Source organism: Haliotis rufescens, unplaced genomic scaffold, assembly GCF_023055435.1.
Source record: "Haliotis rufescens isolate VD_foot unplaced genomic scaffold, xgHalRufe1.0.p SCAF_12, whole genome shotgun sequence".
In the NCBI taxonomy this organism is placed as follows: domain Eukaryota; kingdom Metazoa; phylum Mollusca; class Gastropoda; order Lepetellida; family Haliotidae; genus Haliotis; species Haliotis rufescens.
This window is the reverse complement of record NW_025963802.1, coordinates 17101965-17114747: the sequence shown is the minus strand read 5'-3', so window position 1 is coordinate 17114747 and position 12783 is coordinate 17101965. Positions and strand designations below refer to the sequence as shown.

The following is a 12783-nucleotide window of genomic DNA, read 5'->3' as shown; positions in this document are numbered from 1 at the left end:
GCGGAAACAATAATCGAAAATCCATAGCCTCGTTCCTTACTAATGTCAGGAATCAGGATTTATTTGCAATGTATGCAAAAATAATGGTATTCCTTAAATTTGTTTTCACATTTTTCAAATATTGCCGTCAGAATTACGAGAGTATGGTATGCGAACTGATGGGTAAATAAGCCTACAATCTCATTGCTGATACACAAACTGTGTAGAACATATTTCCTGTCGATAACATAGAACACAAGTCTCCTTCGTAATGTGCAATAATGTATCCGGAAAAATTCGAAAACCCCCAAAGTATATGAATGACTCAGTTGATGGGTATGTAATTGGAGTGGTCTCCGTAAATTTTGTTTGTTACATGACCTTATATGAGGTTAATATTGAAATGACCTATATGCCAACTGAAATAGACTGAGTAGCAACAGAAACTGTACCCCTCAGTTGAATTTAGCATAAGTTTGATAAGTTAGCGATATTGTACCCAAAAACTTAACTGTACTGTCGCTTAGTCTGCACTTAATGAATACTTCTACATAGTTTAATGTTTTGAAACATAATTTAATTTGAAACTTTTGATAATAAAAAGAAAAATGGTTTCACAAAATAATTACTGCTGATGGGTACCTGAGACATATTGTCTTTGAAAATCAATAAATTTGCTTTTTTCTGCACAGATTTACATTTTAAACATTGGAAGTGGGCATTTCTTGCTCGAGTCTTCATTGAACCAAGTCTTCATATACAAAATAACCAGCCACAGATTACTTTTTACAAACTGTTACAGGAATGAGTAACGATCTAATATACATAATCAAATTTAACAACAGTTCTTTCAATTTTCAATTACATACAAAAACAAAATCGATATCCTTTCTTTTGCTCAGTTGCTTCATATCCTCAGTTAAATTGTTGAATTCGGATGTAGAAATGAGGAGTTAACAATACATCACAAGGTCCTAGTTCTTATATCTGCTTCATACGGCTTGTTGGCATATTTATTTCAAAACACGAGTGATGAACTCACTGTGTCCTATTTTTGAAGTGAGGTGAAATTGGATTTAAATTTACACTTATGTATCGATGTGGATGCAAGTTTGCGGGTGCGAATACCCCACTCAGATGCAGCATACTGACTCAACTGAGTCAACCAGTCTTTGTTTATCCTTGTAATGCTTAGCTCCAGGCAGGGTAACAACAAGTTCTATTTTCAAACGTCTTTTGGTATGACGCGGCCGGGGATCGAACCCCGGACGTTTCGCTCTCCGGGCGGACGCTCTACAACTAGACCACGGAGGCGGTCTCCTATTTTAGAAAAAAATTGACAGCAAAATACAAGAAACCTCAGAGAACATTATGTGTACAGTTTGATTTTCCTTGCCGTGAGCAACACAAACAACACACTATCTCATTTCGGGCAAATTCCCTGAATGAAGTAATTTAAAATATGTTTGATAACAGTTACCACCACGATAATGATTTATTCTGGGACATTGGATTATGTCACAAGTTTAGTTATTCGAACCAAGCTGCATTGTCAGAACAAAACAAGAACAGAGTATATTCTCAAAAGTCACTACAGTGACACAGAGGTTGCTCATAAAGATAAAATGTACATCGATACAGTATTGAAGCAAATGTCATAGCTGACATTGAAGTGAACGTATGTGTAAGAACATATGATCAAATATTAATTAATATTCAGCGTATAACTTGGCGAACACATTAAAGAGGACATAATTGCGTCTGATGACTGTTTCGCAATTTGCAGAATGACACGCTGGCGTGTAGGTCATAATAATACATTGTAGTCGGTGGTGTCTTTGTCACTTTCATTGAACATACGGGTCCGTTGAAACCGGATTAAAATGTTTCACAACTTCCGTACAGTTAAGTTGTCGACAGTGCTGACACCACCCGAAATAACTGGTTAAGCTGATTCAATTATGATAAGAAAAACGTCTCGTTTCCAGTTAATTTAAGTTGCATATTCTTTCATGTAATAATTCTATTTCATTGATACATGTGCTAGTTAAATGAAAACGACGTATATAAACCTGATGTGGGCTTGTACAGAGAACTTCAAGAACATGTAGATCAATATGGACACCCGTATCGATGACAACTACAAGTAGCAGAAATCAACACCCCAAAGCCTTCGACCTAACAATGCTTTGTTTTACAATATCATCTGCCTTTATTTCGCATTATGGCACCAAAATGTCATCCATAATTATCTTCTTCGCCGCATCTACAATGTATTATAAATTATGATGGTTTGAATTGTAAAGAGCCATTAACAGTGAACATTGGTTCAGCTGTCATAGTTGCGACAAGGGTGATATGTCGTTGCTGCTACTGATTAGTTCCGTCAGGATATATTTGGAGATGTCTAATTTGACGTAATTCACACTGCAGACTGTGCCAGAAACCTAATGATCCCTGATTATTCTCACTGATTATGAGTCTTGGTCTATCAGCTCCATGCACGTGCTCGTTGGTATCGCGAATCGTAACCATCTAATACAGCCGGTGGTGGTGATTATGCACCTTTGCCATTGCCAGGCCGTAACATAAGAGGACATAAGCATATGGGTGTTGCGTTCGACACCAGTGCGTGTGCAAGTTCAATTCTAACTCAAAATATGACTGAGGTGCCTTTGTACCACGTACATGGAGTGACTTAGTTAGTGGGTATGGATTTGTGGCGCTTTAACATAGCATCACAGCAATGGGCTTAACATATTGTACCCATGTGGAGAATCGAACCCGGGCCTTCAGGGTGACGAGCGAACGCTTTAACCACCTAGGCTTCCCCATCTTTCACTCCCACCCCCAAATTGTATGGAAAGTGCAACACCCGGGAATGTGTTTTAAACCTGCTTTCATAGTTGTTGCCAGAGATCCGCCCAAGGTTAGCAGATATTATTGAATGTGGGTGACTCATTGAGGGTAAGTTTGAGGACACGTTTATGTACACTTCAGAGCTGCACGGAGATATTGGAAGATAACAGATAAGCTATTGACACCATCAAGGGCCAGGAGATGTGCCACATTCCGAAAATCCCATGCTTAGCACCTTGCAAATTAGGTTCGAGTACGTCTTTTGTGATGTCTATTTGGACATGTAAACCAATAAGAAAGTGCCAAGAGCATGCCTAACCCGTTACCATAGGTTACATGTATTTAATATGCGGACCTGTTGACCTGATGCAGGGCTCTACTAGTACACTGTTTACGTGGAGTCAGTTGAGAGTGCTATTAGCTCAAAATATTAGTCGTGGCGAGAATAATGAGGGACATTGTAGGTCGTTAGGTTGAAATAGACAATAACATCGACAAACCTGTTTCCATAATCTTTATCGATATGTGTATGATTCTGACTATATTATAAGCATGTGTTTATGGATCACTGTGATCATCAAGTCAAGTATTCACCTGAACAAACAGCACAAGTCATAATGGGGAATTTTGTTACCGGAGCGTCACATTTGGAAATGTCCTTTACATATTTACCACAAAAGCTTTACGTTACTTGAGTGTTGTAATCCTGAGCAAGAGTCGTATAACGCTCTTTAAAATCTTGGTAGGAAGAGCTTTAGTTTGTTCGACTGCACCGGAAAAGTTGTGAAATAGAGACACCAAAGGTTGGAGCTACTGGAATACTGCTCGACACACAGAGAAAGTTTGAGTCACTCTGGATTTCTATGAATATGAATACTTTTTCATCAACACTGTAAATATTGAAATTAATGCGTCTCTAATCTCATTAAAATCAAATCTAAGTCCTCGCTGCCGCTAAACAAAGACATCCCATTACGGGTCACGTCAGAACGACCTTTCACGAACTTTGCACGACCACTGAAATTGCTGAAAAGAAGTCGACATCAGTCAATTAGAAAGCAGCTTTCTCGAGCTTTACGGCACTTGTTTCAACCTGGCGACTTCCATTTCAGACTACGCTTGAAAGATATGTTGACACAGTTCTCGATCAAAATTTTGAAAACTGCACAAACGAACATTCAGGAATGTTTAATATATGGTTGAGATTGCATGGCAGTGCTTCCTACGTACTGTGCAACGCCTCCTCCGTTCAAATATTTTCCCACGGAAGCGAGGGATAGACGATACTTTTGACGGAATCAGTCGTACTGATCGTAACTGTCGTTCGAAATACCCTGTGTTGATGTTTTCGAGGTTGCATGATTAGAAAACACATTCCGACTGTCACTTTCATGATCTGGTAAGCGACGCTTTGATTGGTCGGATGAAAGGTCGTTCTGACGTGACCCGTAAAGGGATGTCCTCAGATCCTCATGTCCTTTGTTTAGCGATAGAGAGAACTGAGATCTGATTTTAATGAGATTGATGCGTCTCTAAAATAATGCGACCCCAGCCAAATTTTCGCCTCAATCATAATACGACCTTTCTCCAACTCCAGTGGAACTTTAGAGAGAGAAAATGACTTCCATGAGGTTTACCCGAGATGTACCTCAATCCAGTCAAACAGAAAAGAGCACCGCTAATTATCACTGAGTAGGGTAGTCCATAAAAAGCAATAAAGCAATAAATAGTGTTTACCTGAACACAACACATATTTTATATGTTTATTCTGGTGACAGGCATTAAGGAAGTTTAAAGGAAACAAATCCATTGAACCAACTCAGGTTAATTTGTGCGACTCAAGTTTTGAGTATAAATGAAATGACTAAATACCGACTTTTATTGGCACGAGTATTCCCAGCCATGTTGAAGTAGGTTACTGTCGCCAAGAGGCTACCTGATCTGCCTGATCTGGCCAAGACAACGACCCCTGAGGAAGCTGTCAGGATGGAAACAGTAAACAAGACGGTCCTAGACACATCAAGCTCAGGTGATCATTCGACCAGTCGAACACCAACGACAACTTGCCTCTAACTCGTGCCAAGATTGCTAAGCGTACCGCTGCACATGTAAACAGCCGAGCTGTAACACATTTTAGGAAGCTGTTGGATGTTAGTCTAGGTAAAAGAAAGTGATGATGAGAAAAGCTTATATTATATGTTAACGCTTATGTAGTCAAGCTAGCTGAGGTCAATGAACATATTCAACAGAAACGTGGTCGACCATTGTTAGACGAGTTAGTTTAACTTGTGTAAGAATATGTGGTTCCAATCAGAGCAGCTTGGGGGCATGGTGTTAAATTGTTCTACATTCCACAGATGATGAAGTGTTTTGAGTTGTAGGTAGATACTTGTTTACATACTGTTAGGTTCCACATATGTAATGGACCAATCAGAAGGAGTAATCGTCAAGTATTGGAAGATGTTTCCACTTTGATTAAAAAGATTGACCAGACTTATCAGATCAATGTGTTCTTGACTACCGGCAATGGTTTTGACGTTTCCCTTTAAACAGTAGCAATGTGACGGAAATGCAATGAAACGTTGAGAAGAGTGATAATATAATCACCCCAAAAAAATACATCAGTGCGATCCAACATACACTCGCAAGAGAGACCAGAGATCACTACACGCTTGTTCTGCCTGGGAGCGAAACCATATTTTCCTTTGACGTTAAGATTTCCCATTTCTGTCTACAAGAAAATGATAAATTGCCATGTTGTCTCACACATGTGTAAGTGGATGACTGAATCTGAGAAAGACTGCATATTACTGATGGAGTTACATTAACCGTTTGAAAGAAGAATGTCAAAGAACCCCAATTATTATATTAGTGGTCTCGTTCCAGCAAGGCGTTCTCCGCTATACGTTGTTATGGATAATGATGAGAGCAATATTTTCGTAAATACGATTTACGACCCTTGGGCATGTTTCAAAGTCTCATCGGCATATGGACACTATAGTGAATTAAATTACCATCCCTGACGCGTATCCTGTTTGCGACATACACTTTCCCGGAGATACGACACACCTACGGCAGAAATGACTCAGGCATGTCAGTGCTAAAAGGTCTTATCATATAAACCGCCAATCATGGACTCGATACATTTGTTGAGTGTCATGAAACGGAACGTAATAGCCAACATATGTCCGGTAAAATACTAAATACAAGTCGGTACATGACGCCATGTCCATCATGAGGAGTTTGGCAAAAATGTCAAATTACATTTGACAGATAAACGATGACTGCAGCACGGTGGATATCTCGTAGCCAATGTATAATAGAATGACTATCAAACCACAAAGGAAATCAGTGATGACGTTTCAATGGACATTGTCTGTACGGGATATTTCCAATTTGCTTTTAGGTCTATGATGTAAAGGGATATTTTGAGAATATGTTATCGCGTGAAAGCCAGGTCCCTGATTAATACACCAGATTATTACAGTCAAGCCTTTGTCCCCAGTAAAAGGACAGAACAGTATGATCACGTCATTGTTTCCTTCTATGTAGTTATTGTCACTCAGATGTATTGATTCATGTGTCGCTCCTAACTTCGAATCTTCGCTATGGCGACTGTTGTTAATATCTGGCAGTCACATGATATATTCATAAACGTGTTTTGAAAGTGTTTTTTGCTGGTTGTACAAGCTTCACATTTCACTCGAGGCTATTTCCTCTTTCTCATGTTCTATTTGTAGCCTTAAAAAAACGATACGTTAAACTCAACGACATACATTTTCATCAGTTGGTCTATTGACAATCAACACCATTACCAGTTGGTTGACATTCAAAATATGAAACGGACAATATAGTAGATCTACGGTACTCCATAAACAATTCATAGTTTAATTCGAAACGATAATCCTGTCATTCGTGGGTTTACTAGTTTCCATCACCCGGTCGACCTCTTTGCAAGTTTTCATATACAACAAGAAAAAGTTGATCTCGTACCACACATTACTCATGATTCAAACAGGCCTTCTTCTGGGCCAATATTACTTCTGATACTACAAAGGTATTACACATGAGTTGCCAAGCCAGATGAACTCTACGTAACACTCGATGTACATTCTAAAAACAACATTTGTGTCATGGCAATAACTTTCTTCAAACCCAAGAACTGGATACGGAAAACAGGTGACTTTGAGTCACAAAGTCCCATATATCTTGGCAAATATATGCACACGAATATGACACCATGACACATACACAATATAGGAGGCTTTAGAATAACACTGGTCTCTTCTCAGTCTGCATTATGAACATATACGTATTGCTGACGTACGCGATGTGTTTTGCCATGCACCTAGAACATGCGTTGTAGAACTTAGAAATACTAAGTGCATCAATTCAACAGAATAACAGTTTCGAATGAAAAGGCATAACCTGACCTGATCTAAACGAACGAACAGGGTTCTGCAAGAACGTCACTATGGCGTCCAGCTGTAGTTTTTAATCTGATGCAATCACTCACATGCCATGATATTTAGCTATGTCAATCTATTATTGGTTATTTATGCATTGTCCTGCTTATACAGGTATAAATGTAATCTGTGTGCTCTGCGGCTGCGTGAAAATATATTGTCGTCAAGAAACGCAAGAATGAGACCCAATAAAAATAATTGCATTATCTGTCTCAAAGATATTATTGATATGGCTGTGTTGTAGATGATGCATTGGCCGTCCTGACTAACAGTGAGATACACGTCAATTCCATCCGTATGTCATGCATAACACATTAGAATGTTTTTTCTCTTCAATTGTCAGTGAGAGCACAATGTGCTCAGTGGATGATTTGAAATATCGAGTAATATTCGACATCAGGATAATGCTGCCTGTGATGGATTCTGCATAATGGATGCACAATGTACAAAAATATAACCCTTTACTGGGATTCTATTCTCATCATCGATAATGCCATTTACAGACATTTCTAAAGCTATCCTTTCATAGCCATCAATCTATAGTTGAGTGTTGTGATTTGCGTGTCAAAACATTAAACATAAATAATTCGAACGTTTATAAATACACATGGAATATGTCAATCGTTCCACAATAAGTTTCTGAGACGCATTTGTTGACATTTGTATGACATTATTACTAAATAAAGTTGACAATATATTGACTCGAACAAGAAATAGCTTTCTGGTTTTATGTTTTGAATGTCAAAATTATCTTCAATATTGTATTCTTCCTATTAATACTGGTGCTGAAAGTGTATCTGTAAAGTGATTTAAGAAATGACTTCTTGAGTTCATTGGAACATGAACCTTCATAGATTAAGGGCCAAACATTGTATGAACTATAGACCTATAGACCTAGTTCTATACACAAATATATTAAGTACTTGTGACTTCATGTTTACACTGAAAGTCATACAACAACCAGCCGTATCGCGGAAATAAATAGTTTCTGAAAACGAGAGGTAACATGAGCGTATGTATGCCCAACATTTCTACAGGAATAACGTTTGTAGTTTCATTACAAGAAATAATATCATCATTAGATGAGAAAGGTCTGTTATGAACTACCTCAGTAAGTCAGACACAGTCATAGCGCGTTGTAATACAGGTACATCAAGTACAAGACGTCAAATGGCCGACACGATAAACGTGACGGGAGAGATTTCCGAAATTGTTAATGATATTGTGGCTATTACACGTGTTAGTCATCACTGAAAGGTGCTTGTAAAGATGCACCAAATAGATACTAAGATAAATTCATAGATTGGTGTAGACTGTCACTGTAGTCTTGGCACGGATCGAGTCGATACTACGATAGTTTGGATGTGTTTTTCTTAGTTTTGTTCTCTAGGATGGTTTGTAGCGAGGAAATCCTTGAACAGGCATGCAGTCAAACTCTCTGAGTTATCCCAATGTATGCTAACACGCTGAGTTCAAGATTAAAGGTTCAAAATGATGAGAAACAAGGCTTCTGTATTTATTCTTGCTGGGGAATTCCAAGGGTTTCACCAGGAATGTGCAAGTAGTCCGTCAGTGGTTACGTCATTGCAAGAGTAGTCTCGTGACAAAATGTGTCCTTCATACACTTATGAACTCATTTTCGCGGTCATGTGACCGACCTCTCGTCCAATGGACAAACCGAAGATCGTGTAAACTTCACATTATAAAATTATGATGGAACAACCAATTACACTATTGACGATAAATCCATGCCCTAATATCCATGTCAGTGTGGTTCCCTTGGTGATATATCGGCAAGGCAATAAATATGCCAACAAAGACTTCGTCGATGATATTGTTATGTAAATAAGCTGTGCGTGCTGGCTTGTTATTACAGAAGCTTTCTGATGAATATACAGGTTAAAAGGTGTGCACTACAGCTTTAAATGATAGGAAACAATTAAACTTGTATAATAGAGAGTGCATGTTTCTACATATACGACCAGAGTCACATTTGTTGGTGGGAATGGGGTGGCACGTGGTCCTTTGAAAAGCACACAGGTCACAGATCAGACGAAGTTAAGTGACGTTGGTAGCGGAGAGTAGTTGCATGGGTGACAGTGTTCGGTAGCTCGGTTTGCTTCCTGGCATCTTCTGGGGCTTCGGCTCTGACAAACACTGAGGCGCATGCTGCATAGAGCATGTGTCTTGAAGGGGTACCCGGTAGGGTGATATGTGAAAGTTAGCCTACCGCCTGACAGACTGCTTGGGTTGTATACTCTCCAGGAAGCTGAGAATGAATACGAGTGCACAGTAATTCGTTGAACGGGGTAATGATGTTGCGCTTTGAGCATGCTTTAGGGTGTGGGTTAAAAGCGTTATAAATATGCACAATATGAAACACGAGAAGGCTATAACATAGTAAGGTCTCAAATCTAAACTAGAACTATTGCTAAACACAGAAGTATTGCTGATCGTGAGAGGCGACTTATTGCATCGGGTAGTCAGGGTCAGTGACTTGGTTGATAGCGCGTCATCGTACCACGGCAGCGTGTTCACCATATCAATCACTGGATTGAGTGGTATTACATGCCGCCATAATATAGCGGTATTATTGATGAAAGCAGCGCTATACAGCAAACACGCACGCATGGAACTATTAATATAAGATAATAAAATAATGTCCCAAGAAACTTAAAAAATAAATTGATGTGTATCGAAACTTGAACGTTGGGAGTCGTGCACAATAAAACTGATAAAATGCAGATATCACATCTTAAAAACTAATTAACTGTACACGAATCGCCACACTTCTGATAGGGTAATCGCAAACTGGCATTTTACACGTAACTTGTGAAATGAAAGCCGATGTAATTTGCCATGCCAAGTCAGTTTCAAAGTCCTTAATGCATCAAAATATTGAACCAATATTAAGCTTGCCAGAGGCATTTACCGACATCACGCGAAATACACTGCGACAACGCAGCAATCTGGACTTCACAGTGTAATCAATATTTCCGGATTGGAAAATTAGCTTAGAACATATTTATTGCAGTTTTCATAATAGGATAAGCTATTCTTAGTCGGACTGTTAATAAATTTGATAGAAGTGCCGCCTGCTTTTAAAGACATGCATTTTATCAGAGAGGCATAATTGATTTTTGGTACGTGTGACATATACACCAACCTATAACATTTTGAACTTAGGGTAATGTAGCATCGATTGAGGATATTGCATGGACATACATATATGCTTCAGTCAGCTTCAACTGTTTCAGCTTATTCGCTTTCTCATTTTCCAATCTCATTTGTTTGAAGTTTGTAGATGACAAAACCTTGATATTTCTTTTAAGATTTCCAATCTTCTTACATCCCGTTTATTAGTATGTGACTTGTTTTGCAGACATTGCACAAACAGACCAAGCGACATCTTAGGGTAAGTGTCGAGTCTTCTTTGATGTTCGTAGGGCAGCATGATGAGACGCCTCTCTGTGATATCAACTATGTAACAAGAAGGATGCCCTAGATGCTTGATTATTGATATCAGTCACAGAGCTGCAGTTGTACATATCGATTCCTGTTCAACCCTGGTATCTATCCCCTTTGATGACAATATCTCCTGTGTCTAAGCGCAAAAGCCTATCACAAATAGGTTCGAGTGCAAATCCTCCAAAACCAGAAGCCCCAGTATGGCAATGGTCATGCCGAGGCCCGTAGAGAACTGGAAATGATTGAATGATGAACTGGAAATGATTGAATAGACGGAGCGTAACATATGTAATACACTGATGTAGCTCTACCTCTACAGATCTGTTTGTCGATCATGCAACCATCGATCAATTATTTTTCCGTCTATCAACCCGTCTGTGATTCCCTCTTTTATTTCCATATAAACGTCCATTTCCACAGGTTTCAATCAATATAATATCGTTCTATCTATCCATCTATCTGCTATCAAGCCACTCATCAGCTTTTTATCATCTATCTTTCTACCTCTATCCGTCAGCAGACTATCTTCCTTTCTACCCGTTCTAACCATCCGCTCACATCTTTCTCTTATCATCTGTCTGTCTACCCGCTCTAGCATCAGCTGTCAATCTTTCTATCTATCCGTTTATCCTCTCTATCCATCAGCTCACCATCTTCCCATCTATCATTTTTCTTTCTACCCACTTTATCCATCAGTTTACTATCTTTCCTTATATCATCTATCGTTCTACCACTTTATCCATCAGTTAACAATATTTCTATATATCATCTATTTTTTTACTCGCTCAATATCTTTCCAATCGCAATTTATTTATCCAAGCTCTATCCGGCATCCATCTTCCTATGTATACAGATTATCATATCAGTTCATCTACATTTACCATTTCGTTCACCACATGTCACTCAGTCAGTCCAGCTTCTATCAGTATGTTTGTATGTCGTTGTGTATGCGTGTGTGGAATTTCCCGTCAACCTGTCTAGATCCCAATATACCTGTGCGGTTGTAAGTCACCCTGATTGTCTGATTACACCAACCTATCTAATAGCCAATGGCAAGGCGCTATTATGAACAATCAGGCTAGTACCGGTGCCCAATATTGCATAGGATTTCTGGAGCTTACAACTGTCTAATGAACAAGAATAATGGTATGAACTTCCGGAAGGGATTGCTTTCATTTCCTGAGCTATCATACACAGCCGGTTGCTATTGTGACTACATCAACAGACTGGCAGACTCGTGGGACGAACATTTTTAAATTCGGCACAAATAGATTAATTAAATGATCTAATTGCTTTAGTAGATGGTATTGAGCAGGTGTGGGAACACACAGACACACTCGTGAATTCGTTAACTGATTTCCATTCCCTCTGCTCTTTCCATAATGTCTGAGATATACATCTGTATGGTTCTTCATAGATTTACGTACAGTACCGAACCATTCAGTCGCATATCGCCACCAGTTACATTACATGCTCCTGCGGCGTACGCGTCTCGTTGGTTGGATGTTTTGAAACATACTAAAGTATCTTTTTTTAGTTACCTCTGCTTATCAAGTTAGAAATAAGTGTTTAGAAACCACCTGTTATAGTTTCCGTTTTCCTCAGATACACAAACAGTTTATACTAAACTGAAAATCTACAGATATCAAGGGGATAATATCGAGATTTAGTGGATTGTTGGGTCACTTCTTCATTAGAAGAAAATGTTGCGCTGATAAACACAATTTATTACATAAATAACATACAGTATATTTGGTAACCATGGTAACCGTAGACTGCCGGAGTATATGAATGGTATTTAACCCAGAACATAACTTCTATTTAGCTTGTTTATGTTATCATTAAACATTTAATTAGAGTCTTTAAAGGCCACTTTCTTTGTAAACTTAATTTTGATAGTATCAGTCTATCAATTGATGCGTACCCTAATTTCACAAAGACAATGTCTTACCAGAACGACTTGACCAGAAAGTGGGACCATATCTTATTGTGGAGCATAGTCCCCATTTAA

The 12783-nt window shown here is 38.8% G+C and overlaps 1 protein-coding gene across 10 annotated transcripts in view; it reads left to right on the top strand.

The window, feature by feature from the left end:
• LOC124145697 (cGMP-specific 3',5'-cyclic phosphodiesterase-like) overlaps positions 1 to 12783 on the top strand; it is a 150482-nt gene that overhangs the window by 49380 nt on the left and 88319 nt on the right. For 9 of the 10 annotated variants that reach the window (XM_046515584.2, XM_046515586.2, XM_046515585.2 and 6 more), the window contains exon 2: positions 10687 to 10719. The exons of the other annotated variant lie outside the window; for it this stretch is intronic. The gene's annotated coding sequence lies outside the window, so the exon portion shown is untranslated. The remainder of the gene's footprint in view (positions 1 to 10686; positions 10720 to 12783) is intronic. 10 annotated transcript variants of the gene reach the window in all.